Raw genomic sequence first — 9,745 nt, forward strand, 5'->3', positions numbered from 1 at the left:
CCTGGGGACTCAGAGCCTCCTCCTCCCTTAAATGGGCCCTCGGCCACCCACCGTGTACATACTTGCCCCCGGCTTCTCCCGGAGTCACAGGGGCCGTGAGGTCCCTTCAGATTTGGGCCAGACCACTCGCCTTCTGTCACACACCGTTCTGTAGTTTCCGATGGGATCTTAATGCTCATTGGCGAGTCTGCAGGATCGCGCGTGACGAGCCAACGTTTGCTTGCAGGACGTGGACGGGTGAGGAAGGAAGGGCCCAGGGCCTCGGGGGTGGGACGATCACCCGAAAACAGCAGGTGTCGGGTGCAGTGGGTCACACGGCCACGTCGTGCTGAGGGTATTTGCTGACACTGGAGCTGGGAGTCGGTTAGTAATAAAACCAGCACATAATTAACTTAAATCTTGGAGTCAGGTGGGTTTTCCTATGTCTCTTAGTTTGGTTTTCTCCACCCTTAGTTGCTGACTTATCTAAAGGACCCAGGAAACCCCAGGGAGGCGGCACAGCCCTGAGTGAATGGAAAAGCCATCAGAAGTGCGTCATTGCCTATTCCCTCAGACACACTAGGGGTTTCCACCGAACTGTGGACCAACGAACCATACCAGCACCATAGTCCCCAAACTAGCTTATTTAAAACTGTGATTTTAAAATAAACCATATATGTAGGTCTCCAGCAGGTGCTACCTACAATGCAAACAAAATATCTCAGTTCTTTTTTTTAATGTGTATTTATTTTTGAGGGGGGGGGAGGGGCAGAGAGAGAGGGAGACACAGAATCCGAAGCAGGATCCAGACTCTGAGCTGTCAGCACAGAGCCCCAAACGGGGCTTGAATCCACAAGCTGAGAGATCATGACCCGAGTTGAGGTCAGACACTTAACCGACTGAGCCACCCAGGAGCCTCCAAAATATCTCAGTTCTCAATGTTAAAAACAGAAGATTTTAAAAGCACACATAAAATATTTATCTATTCTTTCAAACTGAATACTTTTTGAAGAGAAAAATGATAGAAGGAAAAAAGATTCTGTAACCTTTTCAAGAAAATTGCTTCCCTAAGACGCCCAGAAAAATGACTGGTCCATACTTTTTAAAACAAAATTATGAAAATTATCTCTATTTCTGAGACAGCCTAAACTTAAGAAGGCTTTGAAGCCCCTTCAAACAGTTTTTAAAAGTTCCTGTATGAGGAAGCCCTAATTATTATTTAAAATAAAACATTATTCAACATTCTCATAATCATGGAAGCTGCTTAAAAATTAAACCTAAATCAAGTTGAAGAAATATGGCTCCTTAGTGCATAAATCTTGACGCCAAAGCTGGTTGCAAGTGCCCAAAAGTACGCGCTGTGCACAATGCAGACGAAGCTGCTTTTCACCCCAAACCTCCTTTGACGGTGGTTGAGTGGAGTTGAGGTTAGGAAGGAGGATGGGCTGGTCTCAGCTTGGGTGTGAGGACAGCTGGGTTTCCGTCACCTCCTCCTTACGGCTTCCACCAAAAGTCATACGTAAGGACCTGTGTGATTGCACGTGATGAAGTCAATGCGTCTAGTGACTTGCGTGGGGGACGTGCCGGAGGCCTCTCCACCCAGGAAGGTCCAGCCTCCTCTGGGGAAGGCGACCGAACAACACAGCAGGTCACACAAACTCTTAACGGCTCGTGGCAATGCTGAGAAGAAACCAGTGGGCCCTGATGGGAGCCAGCTGTCCCTCGGACCGACTCTGGCTCAGTCGGGCAGTGCAAGGAAAGCACTCCCCCGGAAGTAGCTGGAGAGGAGGAGAGAGAAAGAGTGGAAACAGTCGCAGGGACTGACGAGGGATCTGCCCCCCAAAACCACTGATGGGGAGGAAGGAGGGGGTTTCCATGCCGCCAGGATTCTGTAAACAGTGGGGCGCAGAGTCCGACGTTCCAGAGCTCGGTGCCTGGCGGGGCTCCGTCCAGGAAGTAGGGCCAATCCCCAGGAGCAGGCAGCGGGGTCTCGGGGGTCCGTGTGCCACGTGGGGAGAAGCGGTTCCCCCGCTTGGAGGGCGTTTGGTAGAGGCCATGCGGCCTCCCCTCGGGCAAAGGTCCCAGCGGATCCTGGAGAGCAGCCCCGTTTGCTGGTTTGGGGACAAAGACGCCAGAGTGGGGTGGCACCGGCTGTGTTGTGGTTTGCCTTAATCTCTGAACCTCTGCCCTCGTGCGGTTACACGAACGTTTTCTGGGGCAACGTGGGACCACCGCTCAGCAACGTCCTCCCCAGAGAGTCGGCTGGAGTCCGCCTCTGAAGTGCGGGCTTTTGAAACACATCGCATCTGAGATAAAACCAGAGAGGGAGGTGCGGCCCTGCAGGCAGCCGGCTGGGACACGGACAGGGTAGAGGCGGGGAGTGGACGGAGGCCTGAGACAAGCGAGGGGTGCTCGACTGCAGGTCTGTGAGCGCACAGAGCTCCCGGGGGGTCGGGGGGTCGGCGATGAGGGGGCTGGGCGAAGCCACGCCCACTCTCCCACGCGCACCTGCACTCGCACTGATCCACCCCAGTCCGCTAAGCAGTGCCACCTAGTGGAGAACGGAGCCGTCACACCAAGCCCCGCCCAACAAATTGTTACTGCGTGAAGAAAACAACGGATTTGGGGGTTGCTAGTTTATTATCACAGAAATTAAGCAATGAGTTTCTGTGTTTGCCCTGACTGATAAGTCGTGAACGGAAATGATTTGCAATGACGCACCACTCCTGGAGGAAAACGGTTGAGGAGAGGATTGATTGTCAAATGAGCACAGAGCCCCTGCTTTGCCCATTGTTACCATCCAGTGTCTACACCTGGGGACTCCGGTTTTTACCTCAGACAGCAGAACTCACCTACGAAGATCTGGAGGGATCCAGAGAACAATCATTTTAGCTTTCAGGTGAGTTCATGCCGAGAAACGTTCTTGACCTAAGAATGTAAAACTAAAATGCCTTTGGGCCAAAAGCTGAACCCCGCCTTGCCATGTGGAAACAGACCTCACGGGCTCCCAGTTCACAGTCTTTGAGAATCTGAGTAGCCTGCAGGGAGGTCAAAGTTTCTCTACCTTGAGAATTACACCATCGGCACTTGCTAATCAAGGATGTGTTTGTGGAAATGATGAGCCTTCAGTAATATCCCACAATTTCCAAGAAGTAGTAATTAGTAAACAGTGTGCAAATAAGGGAGGAAGTATCTGAGGACACAACTATACAATTTAAAAGCTTGGGATGTTCTCACCCCTAAGTGACAAATGAAAGTTAAAACCCATCATGTTACGGATGGCTTTTCTTTACTATTTCCCGGTGGCAACGGATGTGCCAAGAATTTATCCAAGAGTATGTGATCTCTGACCACTGCTGGCAAGAAAACGAAACTAAAAGAAATACATGCAACCATCAGATTGGAACCTATTGAGGGGAAGGAATGAACACAAAAGAAAAACTAAGGCCATGTTTCCAAAAATTCAAATATTAGAAGAAAATGTTCAGCCCACTGGCAATAATAGACATTAAAATTAAAAGCTGACAATTTTACAACAAATGGGCGAATATGGGACGTTCACACACATAATCTCACACACGCACACACGCGCACAGGCCACCCCAAGGGTTGGCCCAGATGAGGGAAACGAGATCTTCTGGACGTGTTTACGTGGGAGCGGAGAGCAGCCCAGTGTATTTTCCCTCAAGTACGTACACGTTCCGCCCCCAGGAAATGATCCTCAGTGGGGAGTTATTTACACACACATACGACGTTAGTGTCCATACATCCTGTTGTTAGCATCACAGCCACACTGCAGGGAGGTTGTACCAGTTGTTATGTGTATGTCATGCGGTTATTAAAACTTCTCCTTCCAAGTGTCTACCCGAAGTGATAAGTTAGAGGTTAAGAAATAGAGCTGGTGGCCTATTACATGGAGTGGAATCCCATTTCACCTAACTCGGCAAATATGTGTGTCTACACAAGCGAAATTGTGCATAGTGCTAGGCAAATTTTGAACACGACTACCACTGGCTAATTGATTACCTTCTATATCATAGTATTTCAGAATGAGAACGTATGCTTCTTTCTACATGAAATAAAATCTACACGATACATGCATGTGTATACAACCATGTGGAAGAACATTTTTACTTCATAAGGGTTTTTTTTTTGTTTTTTTGTTTTTTTGCTTGTAAGATAATCCAGAACATTATTGCTGGGGTTGGTGGACAGTAAGGTTTGGCTAAAAGGGGGTTGATGTGGGGACACTTGGTGGACAGTAAGCTTTGGCTAAAAGGGGGCTGATGTGGGGACACTTTGATGGCGGAGCTATTCCGTGTGGTGGGAGGGTGGTGAGGGCATGACGACGTGACATGAGTACTTGTCCCACTCACAGAGCAGCTCTCTCCTCCCCCGAGCCCCGTGCTTCCTTCCTTTCCTCCCCAGTTCTCCCGTGCTGGAGAACACTTCTGTTTTAAATTCTCTCTGTTAAAATAACTTGCCCGGCTCCTATCCAAGTAGACTTTCACTGGCAGGCGGTCCTTACGAAGTTCAAAACCAGGCAGAACTAAGCGGAGGTGACCAGACATCAGAACAGCTGCTTTCTCTGGATGGCAGAGGGCGGGCAGGTGGTCGGGGAGTCCGGGGGGAGCCGCCGAAGGTGCCCTCATCCTGGGGCAAATACTCTACTTCAAATAAAAGTTATTTCTAGCACAGGCACCGAGCCACGAACGCACCGGGAGAACTCCAACTTCCAGTGCCCCTAAAATACCCGGTTAAGTCTCACAAAGGGGACAATTCAACCCAGCACTAAGCTGCATGTGGACTGCTGTAATAATGCTGCAGCGTGGGTGCAAAAACACTCACGTCTCATTTTTGTTTGAAAGAGCTAAAATAAGAGAAGATAAACCCCAGGAAGCTTTGATGTGTCATGTTTCTCAGTTGGTAATATTGTTTAATTTCCAAAGTGGGCAGTTAGGTGATATCTGTTTGTTCTGCTGTGGGCAAACAACACGCTTTAAATCGTTTCTATCTTTACAAAATTGTTAATGTCGATTCCAGAGCCTACAACACTATGTCCACTTTTGTGCGCGTTCCGTGTCCACTGGACAAGGAGTTAGGTTCTGCTACGGACGGTGGTGTTCCTGTGGCGTCAGGGGGCTGACCGGTTGGTGGTGTTCTCAGGACTCATGGGTCCTTGCTGATTTCCAGTTATTGACAGTGGGGTCTTGAAGTCTCCATGAATAACTGTAAATGTGTTTATTTCTCCTCTCTGTTCTACTAGGTTTTGTTTAAATAAGGAAATTCTTTTACTAGGTGCATAAACATTTGGGGTTTTTATGTCTTCTTGGTGAAATTAAACTTTTTAAAATCATTATGTGACATCCTCCTTTATGCAGGAACTGATACCACCTGATTTTAGGACATAATAGAAAGCCGTAGCAATCACAACCATGTGACATTGGTCAAAGAACAGACATCTAGATCAGTAGAGTGAATGGAGATCCTGTAAGTATAGTCACTGATCGTTGACAATGAAGCAAAGACCGTCTTTGTAAAATGCAAAATGTAAAACTTCTGGAAGATGATATTGGGGAACACCCAGGTGGCCTTGGGGATGGTGTCGACCTTTAGATCCAACACCAAAGACGGGATCCATGAAAAGAAGGACCGATAAGCTGGACTGCATTAAAATAAAAAATTTCTTCTCTCAGAAAGACAATGTCAGAGAGAGAGAGAGAGAGAGAGAGGACGAGCCACAGACTGGGAGAAGATATTTGCAAAAGACACATCTGAGAAAGGACTGTTATTCAAAACTCAAAATATACAAAGAACCTGGGGTGCCTGGGTGTCTCAGTCTGTTAAGCATCTGAGTCTTCATTTTGGCTCAGGTCATGATCTTAAGGTTTGTGAGGCCGAGCCCCATATCAGGCTCTGAGCTGGCAGCACGGAGACTGAGGGGGAATCTCTCCCTCTGTCGCCCCTCCCCAACTCATGATCTCGCTCGCTCTCTGTCTCTCTCAATAAAGAAATAAACTTATATACACATATGTAAAGAACTCTTAAAGCTCAATACTAAGGAAACAAACAGCCCAATTAAAAAATGGGCCAAACCCTAACAGACACCTCCCCAGAGAGGTTATACAGAGGGAAGTTAGCAGGTGAAATGGTGCACCATATACCACCAGGGACACACAAATCGAAACAACTGTGAGACAGCACCGGGCACCGACCGGAATGGCCAAATCGGAACTCTGACAGCATGCAACGCCGGCCAGGATGCAGAGCAGCAGGAAGTCAGGGTCACTCCCGGCGGGAATGCACAGTGGAGGCCACTGTGGGGGCCACTGCGGGGGTCACTGCGGGGGCCACTGTGGAGGTCACTGTGGGGGACACTGTGGGGGCCACTGCAGGGGCCATTGTGGAGGCCACTGTGGGGGCCACTGCGGGGGTCACTGCAGGGGCCACTGTGGAGGTCACTGTGGGGGACACCGTGGGGGCCACTGCAGGGGCCATTGTGGAGGCCACTGTGGAGGTCGCTGTGGGGGCCACCGCGGGGGCCACTGCGGGGGCCACTGTGGGGGCCACCGCGGGGGCCACCGTGGGGGTCTCTTACGAAGAGAAGCACACTCGTAACAAGTAGTCCTTGGTATTCACAAAAGGAATTGAAACACGTCCACACAACCCGCCCCCCCCCCCCCAAGTTTGTAGTGGTGTTGTTCCCAAATGCCCAAACACGGATGCCCTTCGGTGGGTGAATAAATGAATAAGCTGTGGTCGACGTGTACAGTGGAAGGTTACTCTGCGCTACAAGGAGATGAGCCATCAAGCCGTGAAAAGACGCAGACGAACCTTCCATGCAGATGATTAAGTGAAGGAAGCGGGTCTGAAAGTCTACACACTGTGTGAGTCCAACCACAGGACGTTCTGGAAAAGACAGAACTACGGGGATGGTACCGAGACTGGTGGTTGCCTGGCGTCGGGGGAGGGATGATGGTCGGAGCACAGGACTCTTAGGGCAGTGAAACTGCTCTGTCAGGTACCATGTGGGGGATTCGTGTCCTTATACATTTGTCCCAAACCATAGAACGTGTGCCCCCAAGACTGACCCCGATGTGAACCGGGGGCTTGGATGCTCATCTGTGGGCTCATCGGGTGTAACAAAGGCACCGTCTGGGGAGGGGAGGGTGTCTGTGGTGGGGGAGGGTTGTGTGGGAGGAGGCGGGAGGTGTAGGGGGGAGGGTGTGCGTCATAGGAGGGGGACTGGGGGGCTGGGATATGTGGGAAATTTCTCTGCATCCCCCTCAAGTTTGCTGTGAACCTAAACCCTTAAAAAGTCTTAATAAAAAGTACTCTATTCTGTACATAGAATAACAAGCCAGTTCCAGTCACTTGTGAAGAGAAATCACCATTATGTGCACAGAGCACTAGTTTGGGGTCTACATTTAAATGTTACCCATGAAAGAGGCAAATTGAGAGGCATATTTGTAGTTTCTGGCATGAACACCTGTCCTTTCCAGCAGGTTACAGGCCTCACGGCTAACACATCGGCTGCACAAGCCGAGGAACCTGGGGATCCCCCCTGGACGGCGCCGAAGTCCCGCCTGCAGGGGTTGCCGGACTAATGATCTGTCACTTTCTGTAAACACTCATCTCAGACCCACGAACCCACAGGTATTGCATGAAAATTACATTAAGGAAGCAACTCATTTAATGGTGTTGACAGAGTATCTAAAAATATCAAGGGTCAGTGGGAGAAACGTCTCATCACCACAGTGTCTGGCCTCCACTGACGGAATGTATTTCCTATTAAATCCCTGTCAAATTACATGAGACCAGAAAATTAACAGGATGGGCACACAGGCTGCGAGCTGCACACGTGGGCCTGTCCGCCGACCTCCGGCGAGCGGGGCTGTCCTCGGGGGGCAGGGCTCGGTTCCAGGTTTCAGATTCCCATCTGAGACCCTCTTCCACTCAGGGAGGGCGCAGGTGGGCCGCGGGGCCGCTGGGAGCCTCGAGCTGGGTCCCGAAGGACTGGATCCCGAGTGAACGTGCAAGTTCTCTCGCTCGGCGGAAAACCCACTCGTGCTCAGGCCACCCAAACAATCGCCAACGGAAAGTAAACCACGGTCCGCAGCCTCAAAATCCGGGTGCTCTGATTCAGGGCGAGCGTAGGTTCCGGTGAGGCAGGTGAGGGGGGCCGGTCACACCTGGCTGGGCCCCGAGAGCCATCCTGCCTCACTGGTCCCTGTGGCAGGGGCTAAAAATCCCCCAGGAGGCGGACACCTGTGTTTGCCAAATGTTTTCTCCTTCCTCTGGTCTCTGCTTCTGGGACTCGGATCACATCATGGCTCACTGGCACTGCCTTCTTTCAATTCATTTTAATTTTTTCAGTAGTTTCTTCTCTGTGTTTTCCTTTGTCTAGGTTCATTCGCTGAACCTTAAAGTTTCTGGACCCTTTCTTCTGCGATGTCCAATCCATTAACTCACAGGTCAGATATTTTAGTTTCCATCTCTAGAAATTCGATTTGGTTTAAAAAATACATTCCAGTTCTCTTCCTGACATGCTCCTACTTTCTTTTGCTTTAGTAAACAAAGTCTCGTAACTGGTTTTCAACCCACCTACTAATTCTATAATAGGTGATGTTCCCAAATCTGTTTCTATTCGTTGGTTTCGTTGTCACATACACTGGATTCTTCCACCTCTTTGCATGCCTGGCGATTGTTACTGATGCCAGAACTGTAAACGTTACCCTTGCCGGGTCCTGAATAGTTTTGACTCCTGAAACGTTCCGCAACTTTGTTCGGAGAGGCGGAGTTACTTGGCTGCATTCTGTTCTTCTGATGCTTCTAGAGAAGGATCAGAGAAGCTCGTGCCGTGTTCTGGAAGCAATGCTTTCTGACCATTTCTCCCAAATTCCTGTGAGCTACAAGGGTTCCCCCCCACCCGCCCCTGACCTTAGAAAACACTCCCTCCCCAGGGGACCCACACTTCTCTTTAAAGCTTACACTTCACAGCAGCGAGGCCTTGGAAGTGGAGGGTTTGGGTACAATCCGTGTCTGTCGTAAGAGGGAAAAGTGCAGATGGCTGAACCGAAGAGCTCAGAGAGCAGGCAGGATGCGGATGTCAGGGGTTCGGAGGAAATTCGTCCCGGGCCCCCCACCTGAACTCGAGGCAGAGACAGATTACAGCCTCTCGCCCGGGAAAAGTCCAGTAAAGAATTCACGAAAGATTTGAAGCTGAAGTGAGGTCATCTGAATATACACCCAGTGAGTGCCATTGGCTTAGGATGCGGCAAATTCTGAGCAAGACCTTCTAGGAACAAAGTGAACAGGAAGGTAAGGCCACAAAACTTGTATGAACTGAAATATGTTGTTACATTTCTTACGCTCAGTGCGATTGCTTGGAACTCAGCAGCAACATAAGGAAATATTTATGAAGCACAACGTTCCAGGAGAGGGAAGAAGCGTGCGGGGGACAGACAGACACACGGTTCAGAGCAGCATAATTCACACTGTTCCGGGTGTTGCTGGAAAAGCACAGCATCCCACAGGCGTCATAAAAATAAAATATTTCTCAAAGAGTACTCACAAGAAGTATGTGTTTTTAAATTACCAAAATGTGTGTCCTTTATTTTTCTATATGTTTATTTATTTATATTGAGAGTGAGAGAGAGGGAGAGCATGTGTGGGTAGGAGAGGGCCAGAGAGAGACAGACAGAATCCCAAGCAGGCTCCGTGCTGTGAGTGCAGAGCCCAACATGGGGCTCGATCTCACGAACCG

General features: G+C 49.7%; 1 long non-coding RNA gene across 2 annotated transcripts; it reads left to right on the top strand.

Moving 5' to 3' along the window:
* The first annotated feature begins 1,928 nt into the window (after positions 1-1,928).
* On the top strand, positions 1,929-9,512 carry LOC122237462. Of its 2 annotated transcripts, none has more exons than XR_006216075.1 (4): positions 1,929-2,878; positions 7,482-7,635; positions 8,387-8,453; positions 9,357-9,512. It is a non-coding gene; the product is annotated as an uncharacterized LOC122237462 (long non-coding RNA). The 2 variants fall into 2 exon arrangements; XR_006216076.1 differs by having other exon boundaries at positions 7,485-7,635.
* Positions 9,513-9,745: the final 233 nt, after the last annotated feature.

The sequence above is a fragment of the Panthera tigris genome, chromosome A3, assembly GCF_018350195.1.
Source record: "Panthera tigris isolate Pti1 chromosome A3, P.tigris_Pti1_mat1.1, whole genome shotgun sequence".
In the NCBI taxonomy this organism is placed as follows: domain Eukaryota; kingdom Metazoa; phylum Chordata; class Mammalia; order Carnivora; family Felidae; genus Panthera; species Panthera tigris.